Here is a 27,108-nt window from a genome sequence, read left to right on the forward strand (position 1 = left end):
ACTTCCATCCATCAGAGATATTTTAATAATTTTGAATCTCAAAAGGAGTATCCTTAGTCCCTATGCAATTTTGCAAAACTAACTCTGATTCCAATAAATCCAAGTCTCTGTCATTTCATGTAATTTCATATCACTCACTATTAATGGAAATAAAAACTAAATTAGAGTTTAGAGTCAAAGTCCCATGTCACTTTCAATTGGAATTAAAATGGCTTTGTTAACTAATAATATTATAATATTCCTCATTATTTAATATACAGAAAGCTAGAAATTGCATTTAAATTAAGACTTAAAGGATGTCATTGTTGTGGCAGAATAAGTTTTCTATTGTCTTCCCCCCAAAAGAACACTGATTTAGACGATCACTCACAGACAAGAGTCTTTGTGGAAGTCCAGGGGTCCAGCAGAGAAGTTCCAGCACACCACTGGCTCCAAAAAATCTGAGACTGGAAATACTGAAGAGGATAAGAGGAACAGTTTCACTTTACCTGCATTACCTACCTCCCAAAGCAGCACAGCTTAATGCTAAGAGGGACCTTCTTCGTCCATAACTTCTCACATAGCAGAAAGTGAAAACATGTAAGTGAGCACTCAGCTTCCCCAGCTGTGCAGCACACTGTCCAATAGACACACTTGTTTCTCACCCCATCTAGAATACTGAGTATGAACTGCAAGACTGGGGGGCAGGGAGAAGCTGGGAGAATAGCATCCAGGGGTCAGAACAGAATGTTATCAAATGTGCACAGATCCGACTGAGTGCTTCACCTGCGGATTCCCCCATGTGGCCCACAGGTACCCCCAGGGCTCCATGCACCAAGCCCATACAACACCCAACCTTGTGGCTGGCTCCCTGTGTGCACTCCCAATAGTGGGGAGAGCAAACTTTTACAGAAAACTAATAAACATGTGCAAAAAGCCTAACCCTACAGACCTGGGAGAAAAATCACACAAACTTGAGCATTCAGTACCACTCTAAGGAAAGCAAAAGGGAGGCTGTCAACATGCAGCCTGGCTTTTAGAATCAAGAGAAGATATACAATCTTAAGAATTCTGCCACAAGGGGCACCTGGGTGGCTCAGATGGTTAAGCATCTGCCTTCAGCTCAGGTCATGATCTCTGGGTCCTGGGATCGAGCTCCATGTTGGGCTCCTTGCTCAGTGGGGAGTTTGCCTCTCTCCCTCTCTCTCTCTCTCCCTTGCCCCTCCCCACCCCACTCATTCTCTCTCTCTCTCTCTCTCTCAAATAAATAAATAAATAAAATCTTTGGGGAAAAGAAGAATTCTGCCACAAGAAGGAACAAGAAGTGTGGAGCAGGTATATTCACAGAAAAAGTCTGAGAAAGACTCAGATTCCCTAGCAGGGCTAATGGAAGCCAATCAGTGACGACAGGAAGAAGAGACTGTTCAAACACAAAGACGGCAACACAAGACTTTCAAGAAACATGAACGATCAAGGAAATGTAACACCACCAAAGGAACATCACAATTTTTAGTAACTGAGCCCAAAGAAATGGAGATCTGCAATTTACCCAAAAAATAATTCAAAATAGTTGTTTTAAGAAAGCTCAGAGAGCTAGAAAAAAACACAGAAAGACAATTCAATGAAATCAGGAAAACAGTACACAAACAGGATGAGAAATTTAACAGGGAGATAGAAGCCATAAAAAAAGAACCAAATAGAAATTCTAAAGATGAAGAATACAATGAATTAAGTGAATAATGCAAAAGAGAGCATTAGTATGAGCTGAATCAAGCAGAAGGAAGAATCTGAGAAGTGGAAGACAGATCCTTCGAAATAGAGGAAAAGAAAAAAGAATAGGAAAGAAAGAAGAAAGCCTATGTGAACTATAGTGTTCCATTAAAAGAAACAGTCTATACATTATTGGAGTACCAATAGGATAGGGGAAGGAGAAGGGCAGAAAGCGTAGCTAGAAGTATAATGGCTGACGGCATTCCCCTGATTCCAAAACCAGACAAAAACACCACAAAAAAAGAGAACTACAGGCCAATATCTTTGATGAACACAGATTCAAAAATCCTCAACAAAATACTAGCAAACCAAATCCAACAATACATTTAAAAAATCATTCACCATGATCAAGTGGGATTTATTCCCAAGATGCAAAAGGTGGTTCAATATCGCAAATCAATCAACACAATACATCACATCAATAAGAGAAAGGATAAAAGCCATATGATCCAAAAACTATATGATCTTCTCCAAGACCCATTATAATAAAACTGTTTAAAACCAAAGACAAGGAGAGAATTTTAAAAGCAGCAAGAGAAACAAGGTCACAGACAAGGGAACCCCATAAGGCTATCTGTGGATTTCTCTGCAGCAACCTTACAAATTAGGAGAGAATGGAATTACAAATTCAAAGAACTGAAAGAGAAAAACTGCCTACCAAAACACTTTACCCAGGAAAGTTTTCCCCCAGAAATGAAAGAGATATAAGGATTTTTCCAAACAAACAAAAGCTGAAAGACTTCATCACTACTAGATCTTCCTTACAAGAAATGCTGAAAGGAGTTCTTCAAGCTGAAATGAAAGGACATTAATTAGTAACATAATAGTATAAAACACAATGGTAAAGATAAGTATATAGTCAAATTCAGATATGCTGTTGAATCTAAAGATGTTTTATGAAAGCATCATGGTAACTACAAAGGAAACACCTACAGTAGATACACAAAGAATAAAGAAAAAAGAATCAAAGCACACCACTACAGAAAATCATAAATTCACAAAGGAAGAAAGGAACAAGTAAACTACATACAGTCAGAAAACAACTAATAAGATGGCACTGGTAAGTCCTTGCCAATCAATAATTATTTTAAGTGTAAATGGATTAAATTCTCCAATCAGAAGGCATAGAGTGGCTGAATTTAAAAAAAAAAAAAAAAAAAGACCCACCTATATGCTCCCTATAAGGCAGTAACACTAAGGTCAAATGGAACTAACAGACAAATAGAACATTCCACATCCAACAGCAGCAGAATACACATACTTCTCAAATGCACACAGACCATTCTCCAGAATAGATCATATATTAGGTCAAAAACAAGTCTTGGCAAATTTAAGATTAAAATCATAGCAACTATTTTTCAGACCACAATGGTATGATACTAGAAATCATGGTGCCTGGGTGGCTCAGTCGGTTAAGCATCTGCCTTCAGCTCAGGTCATGATCCCAGGGTCCTGGAATCAGGTTCCGCATTGGGCTTCCTGCTCAATGGGGAGTCTGCTTCTCCCTTTCCTTCTGCCCCTCCCCCCTGCTCATGTTTTCTCTCTCTCTCTCTCTCTCATGCTCTCTCTCTCAAATAAATAAATAAAATTTAAAAATCTTAAAAAAAAAGAAAGAAATCAATAACAAAAGGAAAACTAATGTGGGAATTAAACAACACACTCCTGAACAACCCCATTGGGTCAAAGAAGAAATTAAAAGGGAAATTAGAAAGTGTCTTGAGACAAATGAAAATACAACATACTAAAACTTCTGGGATGCTGCAAAAGCAGTTCCAATAGGAAAGCTTATGGTGATAAACACCTAAATAAAGAAAAAAGAAAAACCTCAAATAAACAATTTAATTATACACCTCAAGTATTACAAAAAGAGGAACAAATTAAGGCCAAAGTTAGCAGAAGGAAGGAAATAACAAAGATCAGAGCAGAAATAAATGACATAGAGACCTGAAAAACAATAGAAAACATCAATGAAACTAGGCTGATTTTTCAAAAAGATAAACAAACCTTTAGCTAGAGAAATAAAGAAAAGAGAGAAGGCTCCAATAAATGAAATCACTAATGAAAGATGAGACATTACAATTGATACCACAAAAGTACAACCTTAAAAACATGCTATGACCGATTATACACCAGTAAATTGGATAACCTAGAAAAAATGGATAAATTCCTAGAAACATACAACCTACCAAGACTGAATCATAAAGATAGAGAAAATTTGTAAAAACCATTAAAAAAATAAGGGAATTGATTTAGTAATCAAAAATTTGCCAACAAATGGTTTCAATGGTGAATTCTACCAAATGTTTGAGGAAAAATTAACACCAATCTTTCTCAAACTCCAAAAAATAAAAAGAGAGGGAACACCCCTAAATTTGTTTTATAAGGCCAACATTACTCTAAAGCCAGATAAGGACACTACAAGAAAAGAAAACTACAGGCCAATATCTTAGATGAATATAGATGCAAAAATCCTCAAAAAAAAAACAGCAAACTGAATAGCACAATAAAAAGTTTACACACCATGGTGAAATGGAATTTATCCCAGAGATGCAAGATTTGTTCAACATACATAAATAAATAAATGTATTACCTCACATTAATAAAATGAAACATAAAAATCAGATAATCATCTCAATAGGTACACAAAATACATTTGATTAATATTCTTTCATAATAAATATCTCAACAAATTGGGCATAGAAGGAACACACCTCAACATAATAAAATCCATACATAACAAGCCCACAGCTAACATACTCAATGGTGAAAGGTTGAAAGTTTTTCCTCTAAGATAAGGAACAAGGCAAATGTACTCACTTTCACCACTCCTATTCAGTATAGTACTGGAATCCTAGCCAGAGAAATTAGTCAAGGAAAAGTAATAAGAGGTGCCCAAATTAGAAAGGAAGAAGTAAAATTATCTCTATTTCTGGATGATATGATCTTATATCTAGAAAATCCTAAAGATTTCACCCCCCAAAAAAACTGTTAAAAATAATTCAGTAAAGTTGCAAGACATAAAATCAAAATACAAAAATCAGATGCCGGATGCCTGGGTGGCTCAGTCGGTTAAGCGGCTGCCTTCGGCTCAGGTCATGATCCCAGAGTCCTGGGATCAAGCCCCGCATTGGGCTCCCTGCTCGGTGGAGAGCCTGCTTCTCCCTCTCCCTCTGTCTGCCGCTCTGCCTACTTATGCTCTCACTCTATCTCTGTTAAATAAATAAATAAATAAAATCTTAAAAAAAAAAAAATCAGATGCATTTCTGTACAGTAACAATGAAGTACCTGAGAAAAAGAAATAAAACAATTCCATTTACAACAATATCAAAAACAAAAATATTTAGGAATATATTTAAACAAGGAAGTAAAATATCTGTACACTGGAAACTATAAGACATTGATGAAAGAAATTGAAGTAGATACAAGTAAATGGGAAAATATTTGCGTTCATGGATTGGAAGAATTAGATTTGTTAAAATGTCCATACTGCTCCAAGCCATATACAGATTGAATGCAATTTCTATCAAAATTCCAATAACATTTTTCACAGAAATAGAAAAACAATTCTAAAACTCATATGGAACCACAAAAGACCCTAAATACCTAAAACTATCTTGAGTAGAAACAAAGCTGGAAGCATCATACTTCCTGATTTCAAATTGCACTACAAAGCTATAGTAATCAAAACAGTATGGTACTAGCATAAAAATAGACATATAGACAAATGGAACAGAATGAAGAGCCCAGACATAAATCCATGCATATACAGCCAACTAACATTTGACAAGGGCACCAAGAATACTCAATGGAGAAAGGACAGTCTCTTCAATAAATGGTACTGGAAAAACTGGATAATCACATGCAAAAGAATGAAACTGAACCCCTTTTAATTAAAATTAACTCCAAATGGATTAAAGACTTAAACATAAGACCTGAAAACATAAAACTCCTAGAATAAAACACAGGGGAAAATCTCCTTGGCATTGATTCTGGCAATAATTTTTTGGATATTACAGAAAAAGCACAAGAAACAAAAGCAAAAATAAACAAGTGGGATTACATCAAACTGAAAAGCTTCTGCACAGCAAAGGAAACCATAAACAAAATGAAAAGTCAACCTACAGAAGAGAAAATATTTGCAAACCACTTATCAGATAAAGGATTAATTTCCAAAATATTTAAGGAACTCCTACAACTCAATAGCAATAATAATAATAATAATAATAATAATAAATAATTCAATTAAAGAATGGGCAGAGGAACTGAATAGACATTTTTCCAGAAAGTACATCCAGATGGCCAACAGGTACATGAAAAGATGCTCAACATCACTACTCATCAGGGAAATGCAAATCAAAACCACAATGAGATATTACCTTACACCTAACAGAATGGTTAGTATCAAAAAAACAAAAATAAAACAAAGCAAAAACAAGAGATAACAAGTGCTCATGAGGATGTGGAGATAAGGGAACTCTTTTCCACTGTCGTGGGAATGTAAATTGGTACAGCCACTAAGGAAAACAGCATGGAAGTTCCCCTAAAAAAATTAAAAATAGAATTAACATATGATCCAGCAATCCCACTTCCAGAAAATGGAAAAAGGAGATGAAATCATTATCTCAAAGAGATATCTGCACTCCCATGCTCACTGCAGCATTATTCACAATAGCCAAAACATGGAAACAATCTAAGTATCCATCAACTGATGAATAGATAAAGAAAATATGAGATAGATATAGATATATGTGAGATATATAAATGAGACATATATATGAGATATATATTTAGATTGATAGATGGATAGATAGAAAGACAGACATATATATGAGTATTATTCAGGGCATTATGCTAAGTGAAATAAATCAGACAAAGAAAGACAATTAGTGTTTGATCATTTTTTTGTGGAATCTAAAAAAGCCAAACTCATATTAAAGAGAGTGGTTGCCAGGGGCGGTTCTGTGGAGGAAATAGGGAAATGTTAGTCAAAGGGTACAAACTTACAGTTATAAGATGAATAAGTTTGGGGACCTAATGTGCAGCATGGTGACTATAGTTAACGATACTGTATTTATGTACTTGAAAGTTGCTAAAAGAGTAGATCTTTTTTTTTTTAAGATTTTATTTATTTGACAGAGAGAGACACAGTGAGAGAGGGAACACAAGGAGGGGCAGTGGGAGAGGAAGAAGCAGGCTTCCTGCGGAGCAGGGAGCCCGATGCGGGGCTCCATCCCAGGACTCTGGGACCATGACCTGAGCCGACAGCAGATGCTTAACGACTGAGCCACCCAGGCGCCCCAAGAGTAGATCTTAAATTTTTGTTCTCACCACAAAAACAAAAACAAAAGACAATTATCTGAAGTGATGATGTGTTAACTTGCCTTACTGTGGCAATCATTTTACACTATATACATATATCATCACATTGCACACCTTAAATTTACACAATCTTAAATGCCAATTATATCTCAATGAAGCTGGGGAGAAATTTAATTAAAGACAAATAATAATGACACCATTAATTTAGTTATACCTAAATTTTACACAACATTTCCAGATTATTTCTAATGTGATCCTCATACTAGCTTTATAAGGTAAATAAGCAAATTTATCATTATCCCAATTGAATGGATTAGAAAACTAAAACACAAATAAATTAGGTAATTTTCTTTAATTAAGGCAAACTAATATGCAATAGAAGCAGGACCAGAATCAATGACTTATGACTCCCAGAATCACATCATATAATTTATGGTGAATTCTTTGGTAAAAAAAAAATGTACCTAGTTTATGAATTCATATTTTTAAAACATAATTTCTTCATCAAAATCATAACCATAAATCAGCACATGTTTTACAAACCTCAAACAATAGTACAAAAAGAACAGATATGTGTTGGGAGAGAAAGGTAGATACCATTCCACACATCCTGAATGCTACGGAAATACCTAAGTTTCCTTGCATAACATTAAATATTCTTCATAGTACATGAATCTTTAAAATGTTCTGTGATTTCAAATATGTTTCAGTAAAAGAAAAAACTGTTAGTCTTGACATGTTTCAGCTATAAGACATATAAAATTATATTGTTGGTATAGGCATGATCTATAGAGAGTACCTTTACTGGGAAGTCAATGAAATACCATTAACTTTTTAGTGAAAAGTGGTTGATATAGACAAGTAAAGCAAATTTTGAGCCTTTGTGGAGGGAATGCTGGCTCTGTACATACTCTCCGGTGAATGTGATTTATTAACCATTAAAGCACATTAGATGCTTTAGTAATAAACACTCAATAAAGATATTTCAAAATGTCTCCCAAACAACTCAAATTGTATATCACAAGACTCCTTAGCTTTACTAGGCAATTACTCTTTGGAATGAAGGGAAAGCAAATACTTCCAACAATCTACTAGGATGGAGAGAGAAATAAAGAAAATCAGTCATTAATATCAGAGCTTTCTACAAATGAACCAGAGCTGTTGAAAGTCATCTCATAGGATGTCATCTGGGCGGCCACCTCTTATCCACATCCCACTGCTTTTCTGTGAGAACAGAAATAGTATGCTGACCCTTTCCATCATGACAATGCTGTTTCACTCAGTTATGTGCAAATTAGCAGGCAACATTTTTACTCACAATTTAATTCCATGTCTCCAAATTTAAAAAAGTCACCAAAACAATAATTACGGCATGCCATTTGTAATTGGCTTGTGTATTTCATGTAAAATGCTATTTCGTAATTGTGATGGACCATAAAAGATTACCTAAATTAACTGCACAATGTCTAGGGAAGTAAGGAAATCTAAACTACCCATATCACAAATTATTTATATTCTTGAATATTTCCAGGGGACTGTTCTCTAGAATCCACTAAATACTAGAGATAATAGTTATCACTTTCTGACCAGAGACAAGGCGACATGAACAGTGCTAGGATCTCAAGCTTATGATAATCCTGCAGGATAGATATTCCCCATGTCGCAGATGAGAAAGCTGAGAAACAAAAATCCAAGACCGTAGAGAAAGTAAATAGCAGATCAGAATTCCAACCAGCACTATATGCTTTCAAAGTCTTGCTACCCAACCAGGCCTTCCCTACATTTACTTCATTCAGTAAATACTCAGTCTCTAATTATCAGTCATAAAGTCCCCATATTACTTGGAAGTTTTTAATCCACTCCTCCTAAAATTGCAAGTTAATTACTCACCAGTTACATTATCTTTCTTCACTTGTTTTGTCAAACATGCCTAGGCAGGCAACTTATCTATTCATTCAACAAATGTTTATTCTTTGTCCACTGGGACCCTCTCTGTTTGATCAGCAATATGCCAAATCATTAATTCCATCCAGATTCAGATGACTTTACTATAAACAAAATTAAATGGGGTTTCACATTTACAATTTTAGAAAGGAAAAGAATCAGCTAAGTGCACATTAAGTTTAGCCCAGAGTCACTTGAAGCAACCAACCTCCCCAAACACACAGATCCCTCCTCTCACCCATTACTCATGGAGGTAAGTATATGTACTCCTCCAATACCTCCCTTTCCCATTCTTATTAAGATAGATTCTGGAGAAGAATCTGAATATAAAGGTGAAGTTCTAACTTACATTATTAATTCCTCATAACTATGGAGTTGATAACGATCAGTTAGCCTTCAGACTATATTTGTCAAAGTCCCTTTCTCGGGAATAACAACTGTTTATCAAGGGTAGCTACAAGTTTCATAACCGGTACCGTGCATGAAGCTCTTGATCTACAGAGGTATGAGCAGAGACTAATGGAGACAGTGATAGAAAAAGTAATTTGGGGCCAAGTGGAGTAGACCTTTAATGTTCAGCTAAGGGGGATGGACTAATTTTCCCCCCACAGGACTGTCTTTTGAGCTTTCCTTTAAAAAAAAAAAAAGAAGAAGAAGAAGGGGAGGGGTGCCTGGGTGGCTCAGTCAGTTAAGCGTCTGCCTTTGGCTCGGGCCATGATCCCAGAGTCCTGGGACTGAGTCCCACATGGGGCTCCCTGCTCGCAGGGAGTCTGCTTCCTCCCTTCCCTCTGTCCCTCCCCCCTGCCACTTGTGCACACACAAACTCTCTCTCTTTCTTTCGCCTAAATACATAAAATATTTAAAAATAAATAAATAATTTTTTTTAATTTTAAAAGGAGGTGAATTCTAGTAGTTATCCACAGCAGGTATAGCTCAGGAAGAAGAAAAAGAACAGAGACCATTTAGGATGCTGTTGCCAAAATCTCAGCAATCACCAACAAGAGCTGAACTAAAGTTATGGGGCTGGCAACTCAAAAGAACGGTGGAACTGGAGACATCCCAGGGAAATAATCAAGATTCCATTCATTCATTCACTGAATAGATATTCATTAAGAACTACTAAATGCCAGGCATTGCCCTAGGAGCTGGAGATATGATGTTGAGTAAGGTAGATATCGTCCCTCATCACAAAATTCACTTTTCAGCAAGGGAATACATAAGTATGTAAATAAGCAAATAAATAAGATATTTACAAATTGTGAAGAAAACAAACAAGATACTGAAAGAACATCAGGGAGGGGCATTAAGATGGTCAGGGCAATGGATACATTGTGGAGAGAAAGACAAAGGATAGAATCAAAAATTCCACTGAAGATTCAAGCCTGGATGACTGAAAAAGGGTGGCATCATCAACAGAAACCAAGGTGAGCTGATTTGATGGAGGACACAACCAAGGAGAGGGCTTGAACTTCAGATGTGTTAGGTTGAAGATAGTTAAGTTATACTAACATTCAATGAGAAATGTTGGCCCCAGGGTGCCGGGGTGGCTCAGTTGGTTGAGCTTCTGTCTTCAGTTCAGGTCATGATCCCAGTGTCCTGGGATTGAGCCCCGCATCAGGCTCCCTGCTCAGCGGGGAGTCTTCTTCTCCCTTTTGCACTCCCCCTGCTTGTGCTCTCTCTCTCTTGCTTGCTCGCTCTCTGTCAAATAAATAAGTAAAATCTTTAACAAAAAAAAAAAAAAAAGAAAGAAAGAAAAGGGGCACCTGGGTGGCTCAGTCATTAAGCGTCTGCCTTCGGCTCAGGTCATGGTCCCAGGGTCCTGGGATCGAGCCCTGCATCTGGCTCCCTGCGCAGCCGGAAGCCTGCTTCTCCCTCTCCCACTCCCCCTGCTTGTATTCCCTCTCTCACTGTGTCTCTCTCTGTCAAATAAATAAAATCTTAAAAAAAAAAAAAAAGAAAGAAAGAAATGCTGGCCTGAGTTTAGAGAAGAATCAGGGCTTTGTATACAAATTGGGAAGCTATGGATGCAAATATGGGTGTCAAACAAGTAGTTAAAAAACATTAAGTTAGATTTTTTCACCAAGCAGGAAAATAGATAGGGAGAAAGGGCCCATGAATAGAACATTAAAGAATGTGCACTCTCGTGGGATAAGAGTAGAAGAAGTCAGTGAAAGATGAAAAAGCCACAAGGAAGAGGAAGAGAGGGATAATTGAGAAAGTTCTCTGCCACATACTAAAAGAAAGGATATCAAAACAGAACATCAACAATTGTATATTTCTGCAAAGAGTTCAAGGGCAGTGAGATAAGAAAATTATTTTGGATTTGATGCCAGAAGGCTTTCGAGGACTATTAAGGAAGCATTTTCAATAAAATTGTGGGCGGGCTTAGTTCATAGATGGGAATCATGCAGTAAACCCAAACTCTAGATTTTCTGGAACATTCTCCAGAAAATCACTGGATTTTCTCAATTTCAATTTATTCTGTCTTGTTATAAACCACGTGTTTTGATTTTTCCATTTGAGACTTGGTAACATTGTGATAAAGAGATAGGAACAATGCAGTTAAAGCTTTCAAGATGCTTGTCAATGAAAGGAAGGTGAGCAGTAAGTACTTATAATTGGAAGGAGAATCAAGAGGTGTTTTAGGAGTAGGAGAGTCCTCAACACATTTGTAAGTAGGAGGAAAGTAACTAGTGAAGCAGGAAACTAAGCTTTGACAAACAAAATGGCAATTATTGACAGCACTAAATTTCAGAGGAAGACAGAAGTTGGGATCAATAGCACAGATGGATGAAAAAAGGTGATTTAGTTCTTTTTTTTTTTTTTTTTTTTAAAGATTTTTTATTTATAGTTCTTTTAAGTAGTAGTAAAAGAATAGATTAAAATGTTAGGCGATGGATGTGTTAATTAACTTGATGGGGTAACACTTTCACAATGTATATGTATATCATATCATCACATCATACACTTTCAACATCTTACAATTTTATTTATCAATTATACCTCAATAAATCAGAGCAGGGGGAAAGAATAGATAAAGATGAAGACATTTTCAAGAAGAAAGAAGTGAGGAAGAGATAATGATGCTAGAATATAAGGCCACTAAAATATAAACTCCAGGAGATCAGGATTATTTGATGATTCTGTTTGACTGGCTTTCAATAAATATCAGCAGAATAAATTCTGTGCTCTCACACCTGCCAGGTTAAGAAATCTTGAACTCTTAAAGGTAAGGACTTGGCAGGAGCTTAAAGAGGAATTTGGAAAAGTTCTGTAGTATGAGACACTGAGTCAGAATGAGATGGATAAAATAATGGCTGCTAATGGTGCCCAACGGAAGTCATAGCAATAATCTGTTCTTCACCTCCTCCACAATTAATTCAAAAGAGTCAGTAAGGTCTTCCCTGGACAATCTATCTAAAGCAGCAGGTCCTTCTTCACCCACCTCTGTTATCCCAGTTCCCTGCTTTATTCTTCTCCTTAGTACTTATACTCTCTGCTGTGCTATATTTTACTTTATTGTCTTATTATCTATCTCTCCCCACCAAAATGTAAGCTAGCGCAGGGATTTTTGTTTGTTTACTCACTACTCTCTCTCCAGTGCCTAGAACAAAGCACATTGAATGAATGACTGCCTATGTATGAGATAGAGTCATCGGAATTAAATGACTTTCTTCATTGATAGTGAGTTATTGCAGGGAGGGGGGGAGAAGGAATCAGAAGAAAAAATAAATGATGGAAATATTCCTTTCAAAGGAAAAGGGGGGTTTCTAGAATGCTAACAATTAGTGGAAAGTGAGGTAATTGGGATCAGTGAGGTAAAATGATGAACCACACAGTAATTACCATTATACCAATGGTAGCTCCGGATACCACCTCTCTCTTAAGATGACCACAAAGCAGAGGGTACAGAGGTGCAGGGTATCAAGCTACATGATCAATGTAAAAAAAAAAACAAAAACAAAACAATGCTCCCTGGCACAAAGTTAAGTAACAAGTAGATGTTAGTTAGTGCTATTTTTTATATTTTCACAATGCTCTGGTCCAGAGCCACTGAGGGCTAAGACAACTTCATCATTCCTGAGTCCACATCATATTACCAACTGGTCAAAGGGATGAGCCTGCAGATGACAGGGAAATCCTCATCTCCTCACTAATGAGGACATCTCAAGCATAGAAGACACTTCCACCTGAAAAATCTGGATTCGCCAGGCTTGTCAAGATATAATTGTCACCCATCTAACTTCCGTGGAGCCACACCATCCTAGTCCACACACACATATGCATATCCCTTTACTGGATCATTCACATTTCTCCACAGCTTCAAAAGTATATGACTAAACCTAGATTGGGTTCACACCCTCCAACAGGCCTGACACATGCAGAGTGCTGGAAGGAACACTGCTGTGCCCTTTTACACCACACCACTGCTGACACATTCAGATAACAGCCAACTGTAATGCAAAGGTGGTGTTGGCCCACTTAGTCTTTCTCCATATTATGTTTGTATTATTGAATTATTAGCCTATAACGAAACCATGCTCTTTTGCCCCTACAGTTTACCTCACAGCAGGGAGGGGGAGTTAGAAATAGAATCATTTTTCCAATTTGAAGGTCATTTTAAGTACCAAGCTAACAACCCATCTCTGTGTGAATTGGTTTCAGATACAGTGCATTTTTCATCACTATCATCCTCGTCCACTGGAATGTTAGAGTGGATGAATGGGAGAGTTTCCACAGTTGGGAATGCCAAGTGTCAGTAAAGCTAAATCATTTGCCCAAGGTCACATAACTTATAAATGGTGAGACCCTACCCTGACCCCAAAGCCAACATCACCACCCAGGTTTAAAACAGATGAATTCATCAGTATTTTCCATTTCTGAGTGCTAGGAAAGAGATCACGGCAAAACAAGCTCTCAAAAAGAAATTTACACTTTTCCTTTAAGATTCCAAGAGAAATCTGGATTTAATATCATTTGATATTCCTTATTCAAATTTAGAAATGTCTTATTTGTGAGTTAAAAGAAAATATATTTCTGTACCCAATACTTCTGGCCAGGAGTTCATTAAATCCCCTTTATGGAAAGACCACGTTTTCAACAAATTTTTAAGAAAAAATATTAATTGATTGTGAAGCAGTTTAAATCTGCTTTTGTACATGTTTTGAAGCTCTTCTGTGAGTTTTAAAAGAAGCTACAACATGATTGTTAGAGGTTGTTTTCTGTCTCTCTCTCTCTCTCACACACACACACACACACACACACACATACGGCCATGTTTCTTCATTCCCCAGATATGACAAATAGGGATCCATACAAATGGAACTGAATAGAAAAAGGGAAGGACATCTTGATGTAGAAACTGCCCTCTATCCTATTGGAGAACTTTATCATAAAAATGTAAAACTTGTCATCATCATTTATTAGCCATTGATAATGTGCAGGATAGTAGGCATCGCAAGATGTTGTAAAAATGTGAAAATACAGTCTTCTCAAAAAAAAAAAAAAAGAGACCAAAGGGAAACAGAAATAAAAATATGTAGGAATAGATGTATACATTTCCAGTCATGTAGTATTTCTTTAATCTCCCAGGGAACAGTTTTATGAACTATTTCTGAGTGGCAGATTCCTCCTGATGTAGCTACCTGTTGCTGCATAGCAAATTACCCCCCAAACGTAGCGACTGAAAGCAACAAACATTTATTATCTCAGGTTTGTGGACCAGGAATTCAAAAGCACCTTAGCTGGGTGGCTCTGACTCAGGGTCTTTCACAAAGCTGCGAAAAAATAAGACACTAGCGAGGGCTGAGGTCGGCAGAATGCATGAGTGGAGCTGGAGGACGGGCTGCTCAGCTCACTCGTGTGCTTGCTGGTAGGGGCCTGAGCTCTCGCCGGCCGCGGCCTCTCCACAGAGCTGCTTGACTGCATTCAGGACCTGGCAGGTGGCTGTCCCCAGGATGAGCAAACAGGGCATGAGTGAACCAGAGAAAGAACAAGGAAAAAGCCACGATTGCTTTTATGGCCTAGCCTCAGAAGTTATATCCAACCGTGCTGCCTTGTCAGTTTGTTAGAAGTGAGTCACTAAGTGTGGCCCACACTCCAGGGAGGAGAATTAGGCTCCACATTCTGAAGGGAGGAATATCAAATCATCTGTGGGCATCTTTTTAAACCACACCCCTAACACTCACATTTTTTCTGCCCCACCCCCAGTCCTTCCCAGACTCTTGCAAATTTTGGACTTCCAGGGCCAGCATTAACCACAATTATGCATAAATGCATTTATTTCAGGGGCGCCTGGGTGGTTCAGTTGGTTAAGCATCTGCCTTCGGCTCAGGTCATGATCCCGGGGTCCTGGGATTGAGCCCCAAGTCTGCTCCCTGCTCAGCGGGGAGTCTGCTTCTCCCTCTGCCACTCCCCACCCCCCAGCTTGTGCTCTCTTGCTCTCTCTTAAATTAATTAATTGATTGATTGATTGGTTGATTAAAAATGCATTTATTTCAGTATCTACTTGTGCAGGTGCCATCCTACACATAAATAAATGAAACCAAGAACGTCCCTGCCCCTTCAGAACCTAGTAGAAGGAGACCAACAGTAAACAGATAGATGCATAATATGGTGGTGATAAATGCCACATTTAAAAGATATAATAAAATAGGCCAAGGAATTAGAGCATTATGAGTACTTAAATAATGAAAATGCTCTATATCAACATATCATACATTTAGTGCATACACTGCTTCTCAGCCTTGAGAATTCAAGTGACCTCAATCTGCAAAAACCATTAGCTTTGTCCTTGACCACATGCTTTTTTTTCCCCTAACATTTTTGCAAGATATGCTTCTGTGTTCTTTCTCCCAGCTTTGCCGGGACTCTACTGCATATGCCAAGTCTTAAAAAATAGCCAGAAATTCTCTCTCGGCTCTTCCTCAAACAGCCATTTCTTCTTTCTTCTGTTGCTGGCTCTCTTCCATGAAAACTTGGCCTGTAACTCCTCCCCTTCTGGAAAACCACAGGCTGTATTGGAAGTAGAGTCTGCTCTCCACCTGAGCTGTACCAACAACCAAACCCTCCCCACTATCAGGAGTAGGGAAACCCATTCTTTCTGCTGGTAGAAGCCATCTTGGCTCTCATTGTCTCACTATCAGTTTATCCAACTTGGCCCAGGATCCACCTTCTCATTGCTAGATCCTCAAAGTTTCCCCTACCCAGGCAGGATTCCAACACCTCTCTAGACAATGGACAATAAAGACTACAGATGAACCTCCCTAGACACCAAATAACACAAAGGAACTTTATATCACATAACTTTGAGGTGTTATTACCTATTTCTCATACTTACCACCGTTTGGACTTCTAACAACTCTTGTAGTTGGTAAACTATGAGCTTAGAGAAGATTCAGATTGGGAAGAGACTAGTTATTTGCAATTACAGATTTTGAATATTGGGTTACAATTGAAAATTTAGTTTAAAAAAATAAAGACCTAAAAGACCAAACCCTCTTGCCTATGTTTTATTTATTCAGTTATTTTTTCCCCATTCCATCTGTGCCCTAGATGTTTATTTCTATTTAATAGCACCCAAGTGGTGGGATACTGATATAATATATTTAGAAAACCAACTAGGTCTCTTTTTTATCTGCCATATTATTCCAGATGGAAATACACATTGGCATATCACATAAGCCTTCTTGGTTACCTTCTGTTCATAGTTGCCGTGCCAGTGAGGAATATGAAAATTGGAACTTTCTACCAAGGGCGGACAATATAATTGAATTAGAGTGTTCCAAATTTTCTGAGTGGCACTGGGTTGTGCTTTGCTTCCTCCTTCCTTCCGTCCTTCCCTCTTTCCTTCCTTCCTTCCTTTCTTGTTATTCTGGCCTGAATCTGCCATACTAATGTCTTTACAATAAAAAAGTACTCGGTATACATCTTGTGGTTTAAAGAAAGGACGTTCGTTTCCTAGAATCTTCATCAATTTCTTCTTTTGGCATCTCTTTTTCTTACTAAGTATATCTTAATCTTCTAACCTATTGTACTAGACTAGTTAGAAAGGCTATTATTTTGCTTAAAATATCACAGTATCCAGTAGATGCTAGGAATAAAACCATAAACACATAAGGACACCATGTCATGGCTTAGTTTAACCCCTAACTAGAGGAAATAGAGCAATGGAATCACCACAGGGGCTCCCAAACACCTCTACCCACAGCTCTCTCACAAGCTTCTCTGATGGCACCTCACCACACGATGCACACGAAGGAAAATTCAAGAATGGCTGAGTTAGCGCCCATCTTTGAGGAGTATGCCTCAGTCAACTCAGGCTACTACAATAAGTTACCACAGATTGGGAGCTTAAACAACAAAAAATTTATTTCTCCTAGTTCTAGAGACTGGGAAGCCCAAGATCAGGTGCCAGCATGGTGAGGTTCTGACTAGAGCTCCCTTCCTGGTTTGCAACTGGCTGCCGACCATCCTGCTGTGTCCTCATTTGGCAGACAGAGTGTCAGAACAAGCTCTCTAGTGTCTCTTCTTATGAGTACACTAATCCCATGAGGGGGGCTCCACCCTTATCACCTCATTACCTCCCAAAAATCTCTCTCTAAATACTATCACATTAACAATTAGAGTTTCAACACATGAATTTGGGGAGCACACAAAAATTCAATCCATAAAAACATCACTGGAGTGAATTAAAAATATTGTACCAACTATCTCAATTTCCACATATAACTCCTATGTTAATAATGAAATGGAAATTGGCCTTACTCCTTCCAAAATAATGACCTTAGGTGAAATTTTGTAATAAAATTAATTAAAAAAAAAAAACACTTGTCAACAGCACCAATTGACCTCTATTGAGTATTTTTGCAGCATACATGTACATGATCCCCAATACAACTACAAGCTATACCAGCAAATGTCAGCTGATAGTTACTTAGGATCAATGCTCTCAATCAGCTGAAACTTTGAGCAAACACTCAATGGCATAGTGCAATTTTCCGGAAACACATCACTCATTTTATTATCCAAGTTCTAAACATTTTATTATGTCTCCCAATACATTGTCTTGTTTGAAAAATTACCAGAAAAAACCTGCAAAGTAAAAAAAAAAAGAAGAAGAAGAAGAAGAATTACAGAAAAAAAAAAGAAAAAACACTTTCTAACACCAAATCCAGAAAAAAAATATTCATTTTTAAACATTTTCAATTATGGTAATATTTTGAAAATTATCAATATGGTTTTTCTTCTGCCTTTTTGAGTACATAGCCATCACCTTAGTGGGCATTTGGGGACAGAGAAGGATTTTTTTCACTGAAAGAATGCAAACAGAAAGAATGAAGTAATATCCAGCTTCTAATATGCAAAATAAAATTATGCCACAAGAAATAACCTTGAACATCAGGCTTTCATTCTGATCCCTGAAAGTATTTTCTGTGTTTTGTCCACTGCTGCATTCCCTCTGAAGAGAGCCTGGTACATATCAGACATCCAGCAAATATTTAGTGAATGAATGAATGAATGAATGAAGAGTTCATAAATTCTTTTATCTTTCCTTTAAAAATCAGCAACCAAACCTGGAGTTTCCAATATAGCCTGGAGTTGGCTAACTCACAGCATTTTCCCATAGGGTAGAAAATACAACTTTCTGTAATAATGAAGGCTTGTAGCTCACTGTTCTATCAAAGGAAGAGAATGTAATGCTGGGGGTGCTGGAGGGGAGTTTCACCATCAGCTCCCCAAGGAGATTGCGGAAGAAGAAAAGAGGGAGCAAGACAACAAGAAGCGGCTGCCCTGATTTCTATGCATTAGATGAGTAAGAAAGGATAGCACGGAATGCAGAAGAAAAAAGTTCACCCCATTTTCTGTTCAGGACTCCTGAAGAAGTTCATCCCTGTGCGGCTCTGAAACCAACCTGGTGAGTTGCCACATCACTTTGCAGTGCGGTTTGGTCAGATAAAAACAGTCGCTGACGTTTAGCTTTTCTGAGCAGCTCTCCCTGCTTTGCCTGTGACACAGATGAGACCCAGAAGTAACCGAAAGACCAGCCAAGGAGACTGGCAGAAGGGCCACCATGTCAGGGGTAAACTGGTCTAAAGCAAGGCCCAGAGCAAAGAAGGTTAGGTCCTAGGGAAGGAGAAGCTACCTTCAGAGGCATGAAACTGCTGGTGGGAGGGTAGATCCTTCCAGGTGTATTAGTTTTCTATCACTGCATAACAAATTACCACAAATTTAGCGGCTCAAAGCAACACATGTTTTTTTATGGCACAGCTTCTGTGATCAGGAGTCCAGGCATAGCTTAACTGGGGCCCCCGCTCAGGGTCACACAAGGCTACAATCAAGGTGTTGGCAGACGGCATTCTCATTTGAAGGCTCAGAGAATCAGCTTCCAACCTCACTTAAATTGTTGGCAGAATTCATGTCATTATAGCCACAGAATAGAGAGCCCTAAATTTTTTATTGGCTGTCCGGTTGAGGCCACCTTAAGGCCCAGAGACCACCCACAGTTCCGTGCCACCTGGGCATTCTCAACATAGCTGCTTACTTCATCAAATCCACAAGGAGAGTTTCTACTGCTTGGATCCCTGACCTCTGGAGAGCCGGTCCTTTTAAGGATCTTCACCTGATTAAATCAGGCCTACCCAGGATAATCTTCCTTTTGATTTACTCAAAATCAACTGATTTGAGACTTTGATTATATCTGTAAAATCCTTTCACCTTTGCCATATAATGTAACTTAGCCATGGATGTGACATTCCATCACCTTTGCTACATTCAGTTGATTTGAAGCAATTTATAGGTCTCACCCCAGCAAAAGGGGACTACATAAAGATGTGCACAGTGGAATTATTGGGGTCACCCTAGGGTCTGTCCTTCACACCAGAAAAACTAGTGTGGAACTCCCTCTACCCAGCAGAGGGAAAAAGCAAACTGTGAGTCATGTGGGGCAGACAGCAAGCAGGGTGATAATGGTGGTCATCACCCCAGAGACAATGGGAGCTCATAGACACCCCCACCACACATGGTCATACCTCCTTTTCCTCTCCCCAAATACCCAGATACAATCTCAAAAGGAGACAAGGAGGGGAAAGGGGACTCAAAATCTGAGCTATTGACCCTTTTCACCTCTAGAAATTGAGCTTTAACTAAACAAACTATGTAAATCATGAGGGCAGACAGTTGAAAATCAGATGGAGTTAGCAGTTAATTATTTAACTGTTAAGGACCAGATGACTTAGAGACAAAATAAAGGCATACACTTTTGTCCACATAGCCCAGACAGATGTGTAATGAAAAATCATTTTGACTGGCTGCACATATTTTTATGAAGATTTTCTAATTAACCTATGGAAGTCATCTCTGTCCTGGTGAATATGAATAATGCTCTCCACTTATAAATGTTGGAACACTGCAAAATAAGACCATTTTAAATAAATTTAAATGTTGTGTAATGCTCAGTGCAAATAATCCTCTTATTTTGAACAGAAAGAACAAGGTATAAAATTTTTGCTAAGTAGAAGTCCGCTTCTGCTAAAAGTCAGTTTTTCCCTATTTAGTATTTTAGTATTTCCCTATTTAGTATTTCCCTATTTAGTATTCCCTATTTAGTACACTAAATACATGTTGAATAATAAAAAATGCCCACTTAAATTGTTGTCAAAGGGTAAGCCAGTCCAGCACAAAGACAGGTCTCAAGCTGGACTTTCACCACCTCATGTGGATGCATCTTACAACAGAAGTCCTCATCAGTCATTTGTTGGAATTTAGAATACATTTTACCGCATTAACTACCATTTTAACCATTTATTATATGCTAGACACAATGCTTAGTGTTTTGTATATATGATCTCAGCAAATCATTAAAACACTATGAGGAACATATAATTATATGCATTTTAGACGTAAGAAAATGGAGGCATTGAGAGGTTAAGTAACTTGCCCAAGGTCCCACAAAGAGCAAGTGGTCCTACAGGAATTGAAACTCATGGGGCACCTGGGTGGCTCAGTCGTTAAGCGTCTGCCTTCGGCTCAGGTCATGGTCCCAGGGTCCTGGGATCGAGCCCCACATCGGGCTCCCTGCTCAGCAGGAAGCCTGCTTCTCCCTCTCCCACTCCCCCTGCTTGTGTTCCCTCTCTCACTGTGTCTCTCTCCGTCAAATAAATAAAATCTTTAAAAAAAAAAATAAGAAGAAACTCAAATCCACAAAGTTCCAAAGGCCATCCCTTAAATCTTTGTACAATACCTGTCAGACTGGTCTACAAAAGCCTAGTAAACTCAGAATGTAGCTGAATACAATATTGCCGTTGCACCTACAACTTTCAGAAATGGTCTGATAGGAAAATGTATTACAAGTTTCAGCTTGGGCCAGAAACTCCCCTCTCCCTTCTGCAGCCCTGCAGGGGATGAGGGCAGAGCTTCTCCCAGCCCGTCATGGTTTCCTACCTCCAGGACAGAAAGAGGACTCCTTTGGCTCCAACTCTGTGCTGGCCGCTTTCACAAGCTGAGGCAGAGTTAGTGATGGACACTTTCAGGGCTCTGGGCAGGTAAGCCTGGGAGCCCACACACTCCTGCCACATTAAAGCCCCGGGTCACTCCTCAGTCTGGGACGGTCCCCTGTCACCCTCTTACTTTCCTCCTCAGGCCCCAGGCCTATCTCCTCCTCCCTTTCCACCGCCACTATTTGTCGCTTCCAATCAAGATTTTTCTGTTCTCCAAGCTCCTGTAAAACGGAAGCTGGTCTTGCATCCTCTGAATTTTAACCCTCTTATCAGAGAAGAAGCAAATCAGAAGTCTTCCATTCATCCTATCCTTCCTGTAAGATGTGGAAAGCTCACATTTGCATGCAATTTTCAGTGACCAGACTGAGAGATTCAGGTGAAAAGGAGGTGATTATAACCAGTTGCTATGACAACAGCAAGATATAAAATGGCATAGCAATTCATAGGACAAGCTTTTAAAATTACATAAATTTGAAGTATTACAAGAAACCATTGAAAACTACATATATAAAAATGACTGGCCAATTGAAAGAATGAAGTATATCACACAAATAAACCACCCTGAATTAATTAGGCAATTAAAGGTGCATATACAATTTTCATCCTCAAGAGACTGTAAGAAAGAGGAGGAGTTACAATTCTGGCGCCTCTGTAAAGTTACCTGCCAATCAGACTGATCCAGCTGCTTTCATGTTAAAATTTTGCACGTCTATCACAACTCTAAGAATTAAGTCACAGCGAAATTACAAGGCTAACATCGCGAAACAGAAGTGTTCACCTTCAGCATTTAACACTGTTGACCATTCTCCCCCTTAAAACTTGCTCTTGCTCGATTTCCTGACACTGCACTCACTTACAACCTCTCCTGCTCTCACACTGGTCCTCTCTTTCTCCTGGTTTCTCCGACGTTTTGTAGCTGAGTCTCATCCCTTTGGATCGATCACGTGTCCTCAATTATTATCTCTTACCTGATGACTCCCAAATCTACACGTCCACTCCCAAAACCCGTCCAAAGATGCAGACCCATGTTCCAACTGCGTAAAGAAGTCTCCTAATGGCATCTCAAAACTGGTACTTCTATATTCAAGCTTCAAGACCATTTCCCTAATGAAGCTAATGGCACCAACATCTTCCAGAAATTCAGGCAAAACATCTTTTTAGTCATTGTTTCTTCCTTCTCTCTCATATCCAGGCACTCAGCCCTCCTAATTCTACCTCTGCAGTAGCTACTGAGTCTCTCTGCTCTGGGAGAATCATTATGGGCACCCTCAAGTCTGCACACTTCTTCTCAACTAAACTACAGCAACGGGCTCCCAACTTCCCTCCCTGCCTTCAAGCTTTCCTTATTTCAATGTTGCCCACACACTCTTGAGCATGAGAATCATGAGGGTTTTTTGTTTGTTTGCTTGTTTGTTGTTTTATTTTGTTTGTTTTGTTTTGTAAATAATGGTTTCCAGGCCTTGCCCAAGACCTACTGAATAAGAATCTACCCCAGAGGGGCTTGAGAACTTATATTTTCCTAAGTATTCCAGGATGATTCCTCTAATCAGGCAAATGCAGTTTACTCACTACTACTGATTGACTTAATTCACCACCCCTAACCAAAACTTCCCATGGCTCCCATTGCTGGTAAAATTAAGTCCAAATTCCCGCCTTTACATTTAAGGCCTTCCACCACTTAGTCTACACACATCCTTCCAGTCAGCATCCCCGTTATGGCTTCTCACATACTTCATGCCCAATCCACACTCATTGTCATGCCAAAACTTTTTCTGCATTTTTCCATCATAATGTTTTTCATCACATAGTTCCCTGACTCTGGACTACCCTATACCCGTGTCTCTCTGTGTTCAAACCCCAGCCATCCTTCAAAGTTCGCCTTGGTTTTATTTGTACCCCTTTTTTGTAGCCTCCCCATAGCAAGCAAATACATCCACCACTGTGCTGTTGTTTGGCTGTGTGTGTGTGTGTGTGTGTGTCCGCCCCTCCTTTATAAGATGAAACAACAACCATCAGAACTGACTAGTTGGGGCAAATCGGTCTGCTATTCACCTACATGGACCACATTATAACTGTATCACTGCCTGAATGCCCTGTTTTTTATTCCTTTTTACTCATCAAATCCCATAGTCTTTAAGACACTATCTCTCAAAGTATGGGCCACCAGCCATTATGTGCCAAAACAACAGACCTGGGTTGTTTTTAAAAGGTGAATTCCCAAGTTACTACCCCCAGATCTGAATTACAATCTTTAGGAGAAGGAGCCCAAAGATCCGCATTTCTCACCAACACCACCAACTAATTCTTTTGTACAGGGATATTGAGAACATGTTTTTAAACCTGGCTCAAGCCCCACTCCTCCGAGAAAACCCAACAACTTGAGAGCTCACTATGGGCTTGATGCTATACTGTTCCTTATGACCTTGTTTACTATGGCTTATGATTTTATTTCATTTTGTAAGCTATCAAATAATTATGATCTGTGTGAGGTGTGGATACTAAACAACACTATAGAGAAAATGTCATATAAAACATATACCGATTAATAGTAAAGAATGTGCCCCTGGAATCAACCTGTCTCCATTCATATCCTAGGTGTTGCACTTACTGGCTACATGACCTTGGGCTAGTTGGTTAACCCCTCCATGCCTCCACTTCCCGTCTATGAAATGGAATCATGATGCTACCCAAATCATAGGACTGTCATAAGGATTACATGGGACAATTCATGGAAAATATGAGTACCTCAAGAAATGTTAGTCATTATTATTCTGCACGATTATCACTGCCCAAAAAGCCCTTTTATTCTACCTGGACAAATAGGGCACAAAACTAAAAAAGACTAACCATCAACTCTTTTGGGGCTTTTTGTCTTTTCTATCTGTTTTCCTCTCAGTCTACAGCTATCTTGTACATGGAATAATGGACAAAACACAGTTAGACACAGAAGAAAGGGCCCCAAATTTAGAAGGATCCAGGAATGAAACATCATACACAACTCTAACATTCAAAGCCTTATTCCAGGAAGTATGATCTACCCGATGGTTCTAGATCTAAACAATACAGGGCAATTCCTATCTAACCCATGACAAATGTCAAGAACTGAGACTCTACCTCTGTTTAGAGATTTCATCAGCCAATCTCATAGTGGGCCTTGTCATTGTCCCAATGGAAGAACAGTAATTTTTCAGCTTGTGATTTCTCTACTGTTACCCTGTGGCAGTTTTTTTCTACTCAACACCATTTGTCAAGTAACTAATAGGTATTTGATGGCAAGTAGGTAATTTATTTAGTGGTCAGAGAATGGACAAGGGGAGCTTATGCTGTAAAGGCACATTTCTCCCCATTAGGTCTCACGGTCAGGGTTTTATGGGGTTAGGGTAATTAAGGGGGCTGGTAAGCAAGCTGATATCAGGGTTTTGCCAGGAAGGGGCAGGAGGCTCGAAGAATCAAAGTGTCACCTCTTTTCTTCCCTTGAATGAGCGCTGTCCAATCTGTCAGTGGGTTGGTTGGTGTGTTATTGTTTTTTTTATTACAATTAGATGGTAATGATCCCAAGGTCATCTGGAGGGTTAGCACAGCATCAGAACTGCATCAGACTGGTGGAAAACTGGGTCAGGGGGGCTTGCTTGGAGCTTGCAGCTTCTGGCATCTGGCCTTCGCTTCTGGTGGCAAGCAGCACCTGTAAGCAGGGCCAGAAACTGGGTTAGTGTGGCTGGTTTGGAGCTTGGTAGCGAGTCCCTGGTGACGATACTAAGGCAATCTGACTGATGCTTCTTTTCAGGGGTCTAAACAACCTCACCTCCCACCTGACTTCATTGTTTCTTTGTATTCTCATCATCTCAACTATTCCTCTACTGCAGAAAATGTTCAAGAAGATATATTCTCTGAAAGATTTAACAGGTCCTTTCATGAGCTTTCATGAAACAGTCCAGTGGGAGTCACCTTTCCCAGCACACTTTTTTATCTTCTTGTGGAAAGATGAAAGAGGTAAAGTAAATTCCATTACTCTCTTATGTGGGCCTTAAGGCTCTACGATTTTCTATAATCATTTGTCAGTGTTTTTAGTTCAAAACAGGATTTCTGGTTTCAATTTCTTTGTCTAGTCCATATCTTAGGTCACAGCTTACGCACTGGCAAAGATTCTCTGGGGACCAGTGTTTGTTGTGTATAACTCCCACAATGTTCCATATTAAAAGCCAACCAAAAACCAAGGTAGTATGTTGTCTTGTAATTCATTCTCAGAAGCGAAATGTTTGTTTTTCTGTACATTTAAAGGGCAAGTTTTCTTTTCTGGAGGTATTTTTTAAATTCTTTCAATTCTAATAGTCTTGTTGATAACAGCTTTATTGAGATATAATTCACATATAATAAAACACACCCTTTTTTTTTTTAGACTCACCTTTCTAACGTGTGCAATTCAGTCTTTTTAATATATTCAGAGTTGTGCAGGGATTATTATCTAATTTTGGAACATTTTCATCACTCCAAAAAGAAAGTCTATGCTCATTAACACTCATTTTCCATTCCCCCTACCCCAGCCTCTAGAAACTACTAATCTAATATCTGTCTACATAAATTTGCCTATTCTGGACATCTCAGACAAATGGGAATATACAGTATGTGGTCTTCCGGGACTGACTTCTTTCACTTAGCATGTTTTCAAAGTTCACCCACATTATAGGATGTTTCAGTACTTTATTCCTTTTATCATTGAATAATATTTTATTGTATGAATATAGCATATTTTGTTTATCCATTCATCAGTTGAACATTTGGGTAGTTTCCACTTTTGGATATTGTAAATAATGCTGCTGCTATGACTATGTGTGTGCAAGTTTTTATATGGTTACGTTTTTATTTCTTTTAGGTATCTGGCCAGCAGTTGAATTGCTGCATCATATGGTAATCTCTGTTTAACATTTTGAGAAACTGCAAAACTAATTTCTAAACTTGGTGTACCATTTTGCAGTCCTGCCAGCAATAAAGGTTCCAATTTCTCTACATCATCACCAACACTTATTTTTCTTTCTTTCTTTTTTTAATAGCCATCCTAGTGAATGTAAAGTCATATCTCATTGTGGTTTTGATCTGCATATGCCTCATATGCAGATGCATAATGAAGTTGAGCATCTTTTCATATGCCTCATATGCAGATGCATAATGAAGTTGAGCCATTTTCTGTATAACCCTTGGGAAAATGTCTATTCAAATCTTTGGTCATATTTTAATAGCATTCTTTGTCTTTTTTTATTTGGGGGTTTTAAGAGTTCTTTATATATTCTTAATATAAGTCCCTAGTAAGTTTTAAGATGTCCAAATATTTTATCAATTCTATGGGTTGTCTTTTGATTTTCTTAATGGTGTCAAAGCTTTTAATTTTGATGAAATCCAATTTGTTTTTTTCTTTTGTCCTTTGTCATATCTAAGTAATCATTATCTAACTTATGGTCACAAAGATTTCCTCCATGTTTTCTTCTAAGAGTTTTATATTTTTATCTCTTACGTTTAGCTTTATGATTCATTTTGAGTTAATTTTTGTCAATGGCTGTTAGTTAGGGGTCTAACCTCAATATTGTGCTTGTGAATACCCAGTTGT

Source organism: Phoca vitulina, unplaced genomic scaffold, assembly GCF_004348235.1.
Source record: "Phoca vitulina isolate PV1807 unplaced genomic scaffold, GSC_HSeal_1.0 scaffold7, whole genome shotgun sequence".
NCBI lineage: Eukaryota > Metazoa > Chordata > Mammalia > Carnivora > Phocidae > Phoca > Phoca vitulina.